This window comes from Schistocerca cancellata, chromosome 3 (genome assembly GCF_023864275.1).
Source record: "Schistocerca cancellata isolate TAMUIC-IGC-003103 chromosome 3, iqSchCanc2.1, whole genome shotgun sequence".
NCBI classification, from domain to species: Eukaryota; Metazoa; Arthropoda; class Insecta; order Orthoptera; family Acrididae; genus Schistocerca; species Schistocerca cancellata.
In genome coordinates, this window is record NC_064628.1 from 739,634,317 (window position 1) to 739,649,943 (window position 15,627).

Sequence of the window (15,627 nt, forward strand, 5' to 3'; positions counted from 1 at the left end):
TGCTCAATGCTCACCCCACCGTTGTCGACTCTAGCCAGAGCGTTGAGCAAAGCAACTCAGGTGTCACTCTGGTCTCTGCGGTCTTAGCTCACGCAGTAATACAGCTCGCGGCTCGACCTGCTCGACTTAGTGCTTCTGCATCGGAGTTTGTCTCTACTGGATATTGTTCTTCGTAGTAATACCGCTATGTATATTACATTATTATGTTATGTATACATCATTTGTTTTTATTTTATTTTTATTTGTTTAAACTGATCAGATTAGGTTCCTGACGACTCCTCTTACTATAGGACTTTTATTATGGACACTCGAATTTACGCTTTAATTACGAGCGAACCGATAAACGTATCGCAAAATGTGATACACCAATATTTTCCTTGTTTTATTCTGCGTAAGGCTATATGCAGCACTTTCGTTTTACAGTCAAATTTATATTTTTTTTTCTTACCCTGGTACGGATTTTGCGATTTTAAGCGTCTTCGGAAGGAAACGTTCACTTTAAAAATATATGGCTTGCGATGTATTTGTATGAGGTTAATGAAATTTTAATACATTATAGCCAAATATATTGTTAATGTAAATCTCAAGTTACAACATTTTCCGATCACCCAAAAAACCACGATAGTGCAAAATAAATCAATAATCAAAAACTTATCACATATCGTGGAAATTTCAATAAACAATACAAAATTCTTACTCATTATCTGTGTTACTTCAAAGTAGGATCAAATAAGATCAAAATACAGGTATAGTACTGGAATAAACCAAGTTTAAAGGGCAATGTGCCTTCCATTTATTTTCTATTGTAAATGAGTGGTGAGTCATGAAAAAGAGCTAATTCATTTCAGGGAGTGAACATTTCTGATCCGATCTCTGAAAAGAACAGTTTTGCCCATCGCTATTACCTACAGCGCTCGATCGCTCAGCGCTACTACCTACAGCGCTAATCGAGCGCTCAGTGCAAATGCACTGATAGCCATAGACAAATACACAGTCTAATTTCTCTGGTTAAATTCCGTATAAAGCTATAGCGACTTGATAACTTACGTTATTAACGTTCAGTTTTTCCAGGATACAGTTGTATAAAATCTTTAAGAAGTACACGTAAATTCTCTTCGTGTCCGATATTAAGAAGACTTTCTATCGAGAAAATTTCAGGAAGAATGTAATTTCGAGGGAGAAAGTAATTAACTAAAAAGGTAACTATTAATTGAGTTTATTTTTCATGTAACATATTTCTACTTAGGTATGTACTTTATACGTAATTTGCTGCTCGCGATTACATGATTTATACTTTGTGTTAAATTTTATGCTCTATGAATTTACTTGCGAGGCGACATGCTAGCGTACATTTGTTGATTTTGACAATGTTTTATTAGTGAACAGTGTTGTTACTTGTGTATATTATGCATCGCTTGGCTGCTATGCTTTTTCATTGATGCCATATTTTTCATTATGTACCTGCTGTGCCTATTTATTTAAATTGTTTGTCACCTGATTAGTTTTGCTGAAGTTATACTTTGTGATTTATCTGCTTGCGCCTTCATGTTTACTTATTAAGATTACATATGAACATTTTTTTGCTTATGCTGATGTGATGCTAATGACTAATTTTTTATGTAAGATATATAGTTGCTGCTTTGTGTATGCATTGCATATTTACACATTTCTGTTTTGTTGTCATAACTAATCTTTAATTTAGTATGTAGAAATGCTTATATACTGTGTATGAACATAGAATTTAGGTTACACTATGGTATTAATTACAGATTGTTCGCTTGTAAGAGCTTCTTTGTAGAGATTGTGCTGCATCCACTTGTTGCCATTCTGTTCTCTACTGGTATATTTACTCGCTGTTGCATGTTTTGCTTACACTCGGTGCTTTACACTTTAAGATATGAAAATGAACTGCTATAATTCTACGAACTACATGGGTACAAGAAACTTCACTGAAGTCACATGAACTGGAGGTTTTATGGAAGCTGTATAAATTCATTATTATGGAAAGGAAGCTGACGACATGAAATACCAACACCAGCTTTAGACCATTGACATTTATTACACTGCATTCTTCATGAGCAGTTGAAATAACAAGTGACACTTGACACAAAGAAATTCTCCACATGTTTGTTTCTGTTTTGCCATGATTCTTGAAGTGGTGTACACATTGTGAAATATTACGATTTATTCATTCAAATTCTTATGTGATCATTAACACTGTATACTCGCACCTACTTACTGAAAGTTATTCAAACTGATGGCTGTTACAGGTCATGCATGCATTTCTTTTGTTTTATGATGGACAAGGTAACCAAAATGTATTTTATAATTCAACATGAGTAGAAGATTTGGCTCAGGTGGATTACACAGACGTTGTGTGTGAACATTGTGTCTTCGGATTGTATGGGATGATGAGCTGTAGTTTGCACTAGGATTTTATCTGTACTTGTTCAAGGAGACTGACTAGAGGAATGAGTTGTTATTGAAGTGAAATGATATTGGTGATAAGGTTTATATGTATCGACGTATTTATATGTATCGACGTATTGAACAAGTATTATTGAAGTATTGAGATTGTGTGATGCTGATGATTATTGGAGTTTTGGTGGATAAGAGGTAAGGTAAGTGAGGAACATATGTTTTTTTTGTTGGTTAATATAGAACAAGAAGGAGGAAGATGGCAGACTAGAACACTCCAGAGGAAGGAAGACTGTCTATCCACACACATTGTTAAATCAATAAGCAGTATATACTTTTTTTGGGAAAGAAATATTTGCGTATGTTGGCAAACTGACAGCTGTTCAGCAACCGTATATTTTGATGTGGCTTGGCAAACATTGGTCTTGACATGATGACTATGATGTTGACTAACTACTATTGACTGTTATACACTGCTGCCACTACTAATTGATACACATGTTAAACATCCAATTTTGACAGAATTGCATTTACACAGTTAACACTATTCAATTATACAATAATACTTAGTATGTGGATGAAAGATGAGTGAGTGTGTTTTGTGTGTTTTCCTTTCCTAATCCCAAATAATTGGTACCAACCTACCTCCTAAATATTATTTTACTTATTTGTTGTGGCTTACACTGACACCCATAAATATTACTGCTATTTGTGTATTTGTAATAGTTAGTATGATAATTATCTGATATCATTTGTGTGTTTATTATAATTTGTATGTTTAGTGTAAGAGCATTGATAATAATTTTGTAAAAGCAATTATGTGTGCATTCAAACTGATGTTTGCGCTTACACCTATTATCATTGGTGGGTGCCACTTGGAAATGTTTAATTTTTGCTTCTGAAATATGATGAACTGTTTAATTTCTGCTGATGAAATGTGATGAACTGTTTAATTTCTGCTGATGAAATGTGTTGGACTGTTTAATTTCTGCTGATGAAATGTGATGGACTGTTTAATTATTGCTGGTGAATATTATGGACTGTTACCTGCACTTGTTCAACATTGCTGGGTGCCACTGTTGGAACTGCTGCTATTGATGTGATGTCACTCATTCCTGCCTGCAGCTGTTCAAGATTGCTGGGTGCCACTGCTGGAACTGCTGCTACTGAGATGATGTAACTGTTGCTGTCTGCACCTTTTCAGCATTGATGGGTGCCACTGTTGGAACTGTTTGATTACTACTGGTGAATTTTATGGGACTGCTGTCTGCACCTGTTCGCCATTGCTGGTTGCCACTGTTGGAACTGCAACTATTGATGTGATGTCACTCATTCATGCCAGCACCTGCTCGCAAGTGCTGGGTGCCACTGTTGGATCTGTTCAAATACTGCTGATGAAATTTTATGGTACTGCTATTTGCACCTGTTGACCATTGCTGGGTGCTACTGTTGAAACCGTCAACTACTCTGAGGAGTGCTACTTGTTTATTGAACTATTGAAAAGATTTTATGTGAATATTTGTGTAAACTGATTTATTGTGTATTTACTGTTTATGAAATGTTATGAGACTCTTATCTGCACCTATTCATCGTTGCTGGTGCCATTGATTGAACTGTTTAACTACTCTGAGAAGCAATACTTGCGTAAACTATTATGTAAAATCATATGTAAGCATTTGTATTCCTTAGTAATTTTATATATTAGGTCAGTGAAAGCCAAAATTTATTTAGTTATGTGATATTTACTTATTAATATCATCTTTTATTTTTTTCTGTGTTTTTTGGACGAATTTGGTGGTATTTTCACACCCAATGCTGGCAAAAATACCACCGAATTCTAGCCCGTGGAGGAGGGGCATATGAAAGGTGGCTACACTGAGTCACAGCGCCAGAGATTGTGCCAAAGATTATTATTCCGCCGCATCCACTGGGCAGTAGTAGTTCAGAGGATGTCGAGGGCAGTTGTTGTTCTGTTGGGCGAGAGAGTAGACGCTGTTCGGTTGGTGTAATGTATAGGTGGAAGAAGTTACAAATGTCAGAATATATTTGAGAAAGGAGATGGGCTTTTGATGTATGATGCTGGTGTAATGGAATATTTTTGTCAATATATAATGAGGTAAAAAGGTATTACAGTTTTCTTTAATGACAATCCCTTTGGCTCACAGGTACAGTCAACAAAGCATCTGGCTTATGTTCATTTATTAGACTTGTAATTCTGGTTTCTATGTGCAATTATAGTATTTCTGGTTTTTCAATTAGTTCATTGTAAATTATGTTTAAAATATTTTGTCGTATTGAGAAAGAACCGAGCCAGATACATGTACGCTGAGTCACGCTACCACACACAGAACGGTTACACTTGTGCTTTGTTGTTTCGTAGCTTTTATAGTTGAAGGGGACTTAATTAATCAACTGTGTTAATGGAGATTCCTTGTCATTATTTGTTTTTATTTTATGCAGTCAGATTGCGTGCTAATACTAGTCACGGCCTACCGGTTACGAGACTTTGTAACCGGTCACACAGCTACTAAAATTATTGCTTTTATTCATTAATATTACTCCTTCCTTTTTAATTAAGCCCCCGATGGAAGTTTCACTGTGTAGGCAGCAAAGTAATTGGCAGTGGCCGAAGTAGAGGGCATATAAAATGCAGATCTACAGCAGCAAGGAAATTCTTTCAGAAATAAAGAAATTATTAACATCGAAGGGGCATTTCTTAGGAAGTCTTCGAAAAGTATTTGTCTTCAGCGTAGACTTACATAAAAGTGCACCAGAGACGACAAATGTTACATACGAGTTGAGTAAATGTGAGCCATGCTGGCTCCGGCTTATATGTTGCTTTAAAACTTGGCTGTTACTCTACATTTGATTTCCTACGGATATTGCGGTTATTCCATGGTTTTTCCTCTTTCTACATGTGGCAGCGATATTTGCACCGTATACCATCTTTGGTCTGGTGTTTATTGTTCCGGCTTGGCGGTAAGCAGAGAGTGGGTCGGTTGGAGCAGGTCAGCAAGAAAGTCTCTGCGCAGCGCGGTCGGCCGGGCCCGCTGGCAGTCTCTATGCAGTGTAGGAGCGTGTGGGGGCTGTTCCAAGTGTTACGAGATTCGTGGCTCACCGACCCACGACATGAAAGTTGAGAGGTGATTTTGTTACCGAAGCCACATGTGTTCACGTTGTCCCCTTGGTTGGTGGTTCGCTGTTGGCGGTATTCCTGGGAGCAACTGCGACTGTTCGAGTTCGTGAAGATTTAGCCGCCGTGTGGTGGAATTAACTGTATTTGTCGGTTTGAAATTCAAGTGCACCAGTGGAATTTTCTGCCTTTTGGCCGTTAGTGTTCCAGTTTCCTGCCATGGTCAATGACGTAAATTCAGGCAGTGTCCTTTTCCTCACCTGTTGTCACTGTCCAACATGGTGTGTGTAGTTTTGACAGCTTAATGTATTTTTGGTTGTGGGAGGCTATGTCTGTAACGTTTGGCTTTTTGAATTCTTGTATACTAGTCGGTGGTTAGGATGTCGTCTTGTCGGTGGGTCCCTTATGGTCTCTTGGTTGTGCTGCCGGCAGATCGAGTATAGTTGGGCCGACTTCTTGTCACACCTAAGCGAACGTTAAGATTTCAAGGACAGACCGAGCCCCTTGGAAACTTCCGAGCGCCGTTGCCTATACTGCCTTTCTTGTTGGCGTTTAATTGCGTATTTTTAATGGCTCATAGCCGATGTTTGGAGTTCGTATGCTTGTAATTGTGTTTTTAAAATTAAAGGCCTTCAGCCGTTTTAAAAGTAAGTTTTTCTACATTGGTTTAGTCTTACATTGTCTTAAGATAAAGGCTTGGGCCTTCTGCCTGTTGAAAATTTATTGTATTGTTTTAAAGCTTCGGCCTTCAGCCGCTTTAAGTTTTAAGGATCTTACTTATCAAGTGTTACCTTTTGGAAGATAAAACTGTGGGCGTTCTGCCTGTTGAAAATTTATTGTAGTGTATTGTTTTTAAAAGCATCGGCCTTCAGCCGCTTTAGGTTTTAAGGAAGCTATTTATCAAGTAATACTTTTTGAAAGATAAAGCTGTGGGCTTTCTGCCTGTTGAAAATTTATTGTAGTTGTATTTTTTTAAAATCATGGGCCCTCAGCGGCTTTAAGCTTTAAGGTTCTTATTTATCAAGTATTACATTCTTTCAAGATAAAGCTGTGGGCGTTCTGCCTGTTAAAATTTTTCGTAGTTGTATTGTTCTTAAAATGATGGGCCTTCGACTGCTTTAAAATTTTGGATTCTTACTTATCAAGTCTTACACCACTTGGGCTTAAATACTATTTAAGGTTAAAAACTTTGGGCCTTCTGCTTTGGAATATTTGTTGCAGTTTTTTCTTTAAACAAAGGCCTTCAGCCGTTTTGGAGTAAGGTTTCTTATTGGTCATAAAGCTTGGATCTTCTGCCTATTGAAAGGTTATTGTAGTTATGTTGCTTTAAATTTATCGGCCTTCAACCACATTTAAAAACACTTCATCTATCTGACTAGTCAAGTCTTACATTGCTTGGTCTTAAATACCTTTTAAGGTTAAAGCTCAGCAGGGGCAGTGAGCAAGTGACCAGGCCGCTCTCCTTCACTCACGCTGCTGCGTATGGAGGACGGAGAGATGGTGCATATGACTACCCGGAGATGGTTACATGCTAACGTGATTGTCAGCTGCGGTTGCCAATGGAAGAGCAGGAGGTGGAGATTAGTGTAACGTTTCGTCAGCAACTAGGTCATTAGAGAAAGAGCACAAGCTCGTATTAGGGAAGGATAGGGAAGGAAATCGGGCATGCCCTTTCAAAGAAGCCATCCCGGCATTTGCAAGAAGTGAGTTAGGAAAATCACAGGAAACCTAAATCAGTTGCGGGCTTGAACTATCGTCCTCCAAAATGCGAGTGCAGTGTGCTAACCACTGTGTCATCTCGTTCGGACGTTGCCAGTGGAAATAGCGTGCAAGAATCAGCAAGTGGAATCTGTTTGCTAGTTGGCACTACTCAACAGTATTCCTATTATCAGTAAAGGCTATTCATTGTGTTTGTTACTGTGCTGGCGTACGCTGTCGCCAGCACACCTGGGGCCAAAGAGGTTGCGAGAAGATCGATATTAGGCGCAAGCAACGCAGTTATCAGGAGAGAGGCCAAAAACAGACTTGCACGCAATATGCAGCCAACGCACTTCGGCCGCTAGTATTGAGATTGCGGCCGCGGCCAGGAGGTCGCAGTCAGTCAGTCATCCAGTGAGTCAACGAGTCGAGTCATCAGTAGCAGCCCAGTGGGAGTCGCAGTCGCAGTTAGCTCAGCCTCTAGTTCAGTCAGAACCTAGCGACCAGAGTAGTGTACATAGCGGGACTTGCACTTCACCAGCAGCGAGGCTAACGTGGACAATTACGAAGAGCTTGTACCGCAACACCTGGACTATATTCAGTAACTTATTGTTTTTGGCGAACATCATAAGTGGCACTCAGTTCATCTGCGACATCGACACCGGCTTTAGTCGCATTGTAATAAGTAATCATTTCCAGTTTTCCATTAGCATCTGTCGATTGGTCTACGTTTTTATCATGGTGTAAAGTTGACCTAACTGCCCAACTTTATTTTGTTTAGGTACATAGGACACCAATGTAACGTCATTTTGGAACCCAAATAGAGAATTATGTACTTCTGTTCCTTTTTTGAAAATCTCAGGTACACTTATCTTCTTTTCACAGACTATGCCGGCAGAAGTCAATGAATATTCTCTCAAGAGATCGATTATTAGGGGGTAACTAGTAAACCAATTATCAAACATCAAATTCCTATTTCTTTTCGTTATTGGCTCCACTAAACCGTTTGTAATATCATATGCTTCATTACTAAGCTGGTAAGTTCCTAGTGGTCGTTTTCCCGAGTATATAGAATATCTTCGCATCTACAAGAGCATATATTTTCGTAGTGTAGTTGGTTTGTTTGGCATGTATACACGGAAACGACATCTCCCTCAGAGAGATAGTACAATAGTAAAGTACTCAGACGGCATATGGTGTTGTTGCTTATTTTCAACAAAATTATCAAAAATACCTCTTATATCAGCCAGATTGTCAGTCTTTATCCCTTCGTCACGGGTGTTCTTATCATCGAATCTCAAACAATTTTGGAGAAAGTAAAGCCTCTGCAGTGACACTGTTATCCGAAAGATTGCAACTCCAATACCATCTGTACGCCAGAAATAGTTCAAGCTTTGTCTGATTGAGCACCAATCACCATTCATGCTTTGTGCTCCATATTTTGCATAGAAGGTTTACCAGTAGTAAATGTGTCGGACAACGGACCACAGTTCACTTCGCGTGATTCTGAACAGTTGTGTGAACAGTCCATCACCGGTGGAACTTCTGCGTCGCCGACGCCATCGGACGCTGTTGCACTTGCTACACCCACCGCAGCATCCAACGCCGCCAATGGTCCACAAGTATCTCTTTGCACCGGGAAGTCTCGTTCTTTTCAGGGTTTACGGCAAAAGTAGGCACTGGGAAAGAGGCGTGGTCCAGGAACGCATTGGCTCTTACATGTATTTGATTGCAGGTCCTGAAGGTTTGCAGCGCCGCCACCAGAACCAAATTCGCGCATGTCATTTGCCCCATGATTCTGCTGCTTTTCTTCGCCCAGATTCATGGCCTCTCCGTGTCGTGCGGCCTTCGCAGCCCCCCGCTGGTGCCACCAGGGCACCCAAGGAGCAGCGGATGGACGATGTTTCCTCGTCCCCGCCGTACCCGCTCGGTCACCCCATGGACCTGGACCCGCCATCGCCGTCGCCGTCGCTGTCATCTCCCCTGTACGTGTGCCCTGGCAGCATTTTTCTGAAGGATGTTCATGTTGCCTCGCAATCAGATGGCGGGATACGCAGTCCTACACAGCTATGCCTTCCGGCTCATCTCTACGTCCAGCGTCCTGCCTCCCTCCTCTTTGTCGTCCACAGTCTCACTATACGACAACGTTGTGGCATTTCGGTGAGGAAGAATGGGGTGGCGTAAGCTGTCACCAACACACCAGGAAGATCGACAGCAGGCCCAAGCAACGCGCCTATCAGAAGAGAGGCCAAAAATAGATTCGCAGGCAACGCGCAGCCAACGCACTCTCGGCCGCCAGTATTTAGATCGCGGCCGCAGCCCGGAGCGACCAGCGACTTCACCAGCGGTGAGGCTAACGTGGACTATTAGAGAAGAGCTTGTACCTCAACACCTGGACTACCTTCAGTAACTTCTTGTTCTTATGAATAAAGAATTAATACATTCGTACAGTTTGTGTTACAGAAGAGGGCACCAGCCACCAAACAACATCCTCTCCTCGTTTCTCATGATGCAAACTTACAACGATAATGAGACAACACGAAGTTACTGTTGTGGTAGCGGTAGTATGACTGGAACGTAATACTGTTCTTCATCCGTGTTTGGGCTACGTTGTTCTTCAAGCATTTGACTTCTTAAAGGCGTTGTTTTTCTTAGTTGTGGTCCCGGCCGAGGTGATGTCGTTAGTTGGTGTGGTAGAGGCTGCCTCCTAGAGTAACGTAGCGAATTTCCAAGCTCTACAGATTAATATATCCACGTTTGGTGTAAGTTGGAGAGTTTTCTGGCTTTACTAAAAATCAAGATTCTTCCTCGTCCACATTTCCTTGTGAGTTAGTATCAAGCTTAGTGTTTTGTAGACAGTGACCTTGCCGCAGTGGTAACACCGGTTCCCGTCAGGTCACCGAAGTTCAGCGCTGCCTGGCTTGGCTAGTACTTGGATGGGGGACCGTTAATCTACCAAGCACTGTTGTCCAATGGGGTGTACTCAGCTCTTGGTACGCCAACATAGGAGATAAGTGACTGGGAAGTACCTGCTCAGGTCACGAAAACTGACAACTGCCGGGAAAGCGGTGTGCTGACCACAAGCCCTCCATATCCGCATCCAGCGACGTCTACACGGTGGTCGATCAGTACCGTTGAGCCTTCCGAGTCCTGTCCGGACCGAACGGTTAGTGTTTTGTACTGGTTACTTGCGTTGCTGTTGTGTGTGTTTTAAGTTTGTTAAGAGCGTAATATTTTATCAAAAGCGTTATTTATTTCTTGACAGTGCTTTTGAATATGCAGTGCACTGTTAGTGCCGAAGTACTATTTTATTAACGTTGTCACATTTGTTTCTATAAATCTTGAGGGCGCTGTTGAATCCAGGATTACATCAAGGATGGTTGAATGTACAAATGCATATGTAAAAGTGTTCGTATATGCCTGTAATATATGTGCTTGAGCTAGTTTTCAAATTTAGCTGGAAAAAATGAGAATTAATTGCTACTCATTTGTAAATGCCTTTTAGTGCTTTGAAGCTTATTTTTCCCGTCGCTAATTTTACCCTCATACATTTTGCTATTAGTTTATGACACTTTGGCCGACTGTAATTTAGTTCTTGCGGCGAAGTGTATTTTTCTGATCTTTTTCATTAGTAAATTTGATTTATTACAACCCCTCGTTAAAAACCACTAAGTTCCATTTCCCACGCCCGGGCTCCCTAGCATTTCGGATACGAAGTATCCTAAAACATAAAGTAGGGCCTCTCAAAGTGTATGGCACCAGCGCATCGCGCAGAGTGAGAAGACGGCTTCCTTACGTTCGCGACGTTGCAAATACCCATTCGTTGACTTACGCAATAACACTCTTTCTTTCCTTACACTTGCCTCTTTCGCTCCGCCTGTCTCAACATTTTCCGAAACTTCACCTCTGTCTTCGCCATCACGGCCAAATTTTATGTGCAGTGAGAGAACTTAGTGTGGTGAGACAAGATTACCGGTGCAAAATAAATTTAAATAATGATAACATTAAATTTAGTTACAACACAAAGTTATATCTTGTACTTCATCCTTTTTTATTTGCAATTTTGCTTCTAAGGTCCGGAACAAGAGTTCGGCAGTTCTTAGGGAATTTTAAATTACGGTCAGAAATACTTGGATGCACTCTAGTTTTCGTACCAGACAAACAGAAAAAAAACCTTTCACGTACAGATGTGTGGCCTGACACATAAATAATATTCGCTGCTTGTTTTTTCAGCTTAGGAAATTCTTCCTTCGACAAATTCTGGTAAAATTCTAGCAAACTTTTATTACTGTCAAGTAAATACTTTTCGGTGATCATCTGCAAATCGATTACTCCGAAACATAAATCGGGTACTAGTACACTTTCAGCAGCTATGAAAAAGGGCTTCACAAACACATCAAGTATTAGCTGCAAGTTAGTAATTTCCTGTAGCAAAAAGCAAACCAAATGTTAATAAATGAATGTAATGTATGAAGTTGGTTTGAAGAACTAAAACAATATCTGTTTCGATGAAGAGATACTGCGGACTATTGCTTTAATGTAATGTTATACTTGTACTTTAAACAAAATCGACTTTATTTTGCTGTTACGGTTATTCCGGTACGATACCTGGAATCGGTCGCTAAACTCATCTTCATGGGATTGTAGCACCTCGATATATTTTTCAAAGAGCGGTCCGTATCTGTACAGATGCTGTCAAACAAAACCATAGTCCGTTTTCAATAAAGCACTTTTAAAAAAATCAGATTCATACTGAAAGTAAAATTTATATATCGCTTCCTTAGCTCAGGAAAGCTGTTGTTTTTCGAGAGATGAAGTTTACATTGTAAAGCTTTTATTTTGCTGACCATAATGTTGATGAGATTATTTTCGTTTTGGAGTATCAGACTTAATCAGTTAGGAGATATATAGTGACTGCTAAACACCTAAATCACCTAACCACTCAGAATCATGCAAAAATATCTCCGGACGTCCTTTGTCCTCCAAAAACTGAGTCACGACGTGGCGTTGACGAAAAACTCGGTGTACCACTTTTCCTTTTTTCAGCCAGCGTACTTCAGCGTGGTAGGAGATATCTGGATACGCCTATCCAAATGAAATCAAAAATTCTTTCACCTTGACGGTTAATGAGCCCATGAGAACGAATACGCACTGCTACGTTCATCAGGTCTTCAAGACCGATTAACTTCTGCACAAATAGCAATACACAGGTAAATTCGGCTTGTTAAGCTTCCAGTAGGCCAATAAACCGTTTACTTTACCGAGCATTGCTGGCTGTGGTTAAGGAAAACAGTTTTCCTCAAGTGAGTCCTATTTCTCCAACATCCATTTCATTACTTCTTAAATATCCGCCCCTGCAGCAGCGTCCCTCGTGCAAATGATGCCCAGGAGCTCTTCGCCACATATAGGTCGTCTTTCAAGTCAAGCAAAGACTCGTTAATTGAGCCGTGCCGCTAAAATCTGCTGGTTCATGTGATGCCATGGAGTACAGTAGAAAATGGTATATACTCCTACATACTTCAACCAATGACTGGACGATCCATTAACACCAGGATCAAAGAGCATAAGCGACATTGCAGGTTGGGGCAGGTTTAGAAATCGGCCGTGGCAGAGCACGCGCTGAATGAGACCGACCACGTAATAAAATTCGCCGACACGGAAGTTCTGTCTATAGAGAAGCACTATCACACGCGCTTGTTCAGAGAAGCTGTAGAAATCCAAAAACACGCGAACAGTTTCAACAAGAAAGAGGAAAGCCTTAAGGTAAACGGATCCTGGCTTCCCGTACTGCAGCGAACGACCGTCGCAGGTAGCAAGAGGAGAAACGCACCGGAAATGACCGCGGAGAAGCGCTCGGACGTTGGCGCGCCAGGTACATATAGCCTGCGGCCGCGAGCTCGCCTCCAGTTCACCACCGGCAATGGAGGGTGAAGCTTTGACAATGCCAGCCACTCGTGCTGGCGAAACGTCAGAAAAATCATTAGATGAACGTCGGCCGAAGAACGCGAGAGAGAAGCCAATAGGCAGTTTGTCAACAAGTGGCCACGAAACCCTTAACAATTTTTTATTATTATTATAGCCTGAGCAAGACCTGGCTCAGTATTCCGCACGAATAGCTCTTGAGCAGTGATTACAAAATGTCGTCATACTTCATTTGCTCGAAGGAAAAAATGAACAGACTTTTTTCCATTGAAGTGGTTGTAGGTCGTGCTGCTGCAACTCAAGCGAAATTCTGCAAGCAAATCACGCAGTATGTTAGTGACAAAACCAATCTCTGCACCATCCGTATTGTGCTAATTTCAGCTGCAAAAGACGAGATTAGTACTGAAGAGTAACAACGTGATATAAACTATCACTCTTATACCTTTGAGTACTTGGTGTTTCATCTAACACGCCACTGTAACGCAAATTCTAAGCAACAAAACAAATATGACGACTAACAGGAACCAGCCACACCATAACTAAACATTCGTAATACACTCCTGGAAATGGAAAAAAGAACGCATTGACACCGGCGTGTCAGACCCACCATACTTGCTCCGGACACTGCGAGAGGGCTGTACAAGCAATGATCACACGCACGGTACAGCGGACACACCAGGAACCGCGGTGTTGGCCGTCGAATGGAGCTAGCTGCGCAGCATTTGTGCACCGCCGCCGTCAGTGTCAGCCAGTTTGCCGTGGCATACGGAGCTCCATCGCAGTCTTTAACACTGGTAGCATGCCGCGACAGCGTGGACGTGAACCGTATGTGCAGTTGACGGACTTTGAGCGAGGGCGTATAGTGGGCATGCGGGAGGCCGGGTGGACGTACCGCCGAATTGCTCAACACGTGGGGCGTGAGGTCTCCACAGTACATCGATGTTGTCGCCAGTGGTCGGCGGAAGGTGCACGTGCCCGTCGACCTGGGACCGGACCGCAGCGACGCACGGATGCACGCCAAGACCGTAGGATCCTACGCAGTGCCGTAGGGGACCGCACCGCAACTTCCCAGCAAATTAGGGACACTGTTGCTCCTGGGGTATCGGCGAGGACCATTCGCAACCGTCTCCATGAAGCTGGGCTACGGTCCGGCACACCGTTAGGCCGTCTTCCGCTCACGCCCCAACATCGTGCAGCCCGCCTCCAGTGGTGTCGCGACAGGCGCGAATGGAGGGACGAATGGAGACGTGTCGTCTTCAGCGATGAGAGTCGCTTCTGCCTTGGTGCCAATGATGGTCGTATGCGTGTTTGGCGCCGTGCAGGTGAGCGCCACAATCAGGACTGCATACGACCGAGGCACACAGGGCCAACACCCGGCAGGATGGTGTGGGGAGCGATCTCCTACACTGGCCGTACACCACTGGTGATTGTCGAGGGGACACTGAATAGTGCACGGTACATCCAAACCGTCATCGAACCCATCGTTCTACCATTCCTAGACCGGCAAGGGAACTTGCTGTTCCAACAGGACAATGCACGTCCGCATGTATCCCGTGCCACCCAACGTGCTCTAGAAGGTGTAAGTCAACTACCCTGGCCAGCAAGATCTCCGGATCTGTCCCCCATTGAGCATGTTTGGGACTGGATGAAGCGTCGTCTCACGCGGTCTGCACGTCCAGCACGAACGCTGGTCCAACTGAGGCGCCAGGTGGAAATGGCATGGCAAGCCGTTCCACAGGACTACATCCAGCATCTCTACGATCGTCTCCATGGGAGAATAGCAGCCTGCATTGCTGCGAAAGGTGGATATACACTGTACGAGTGCCGACATTGTGCATGCTCTGTTGCCTGTGTCTATGTGCCTGTGGTTCTGTCAGTGTGATCATGTGATGTATCTGACCCCAAGAATGTGTCAATAAAGTTTCCCCTTCCTGGGACAATGAATTCACGGTGTTCTTATTTCAATTTCCAGGAGTGTATTTACGGCAAGTGCGATAGTGTCAGCCAACAGCTGTCGCGAGGCAATAAACAATTGAGTCATTGTTAACAAAAACGTTTGCCTTGAAGGTACTCAAGAGCATGTGCAAGGTCATGTGCCCAGACTCGTGGGAACCGACAAGAGATACCATCTGCAACAGTAAATTTTGCAAGGATTCAGTGACATAGGCTTAAGCTCAGTCTCTGTGAGCAGCACATTCCAAGCTAAGAGTGAAGTTTCTGCGTAACTGTAATAAGTGCAATAGTATTCGAATGTATTTCATAAATGGCGTTTGAAGCACTTATAAATGGTATTGGAGCGCTGCTTTATACAATCATTACCGTCTGACTGCTGGAGTGTGCGTTTCATATCTTCCAGTTGCAGACATTTCTGAAACCACTAGAATCAAATATCTACCGGAATAGTGCATAATTTCTGGGTACTAGCAGTATCATTTATGCACTGTTGCGACACTAAA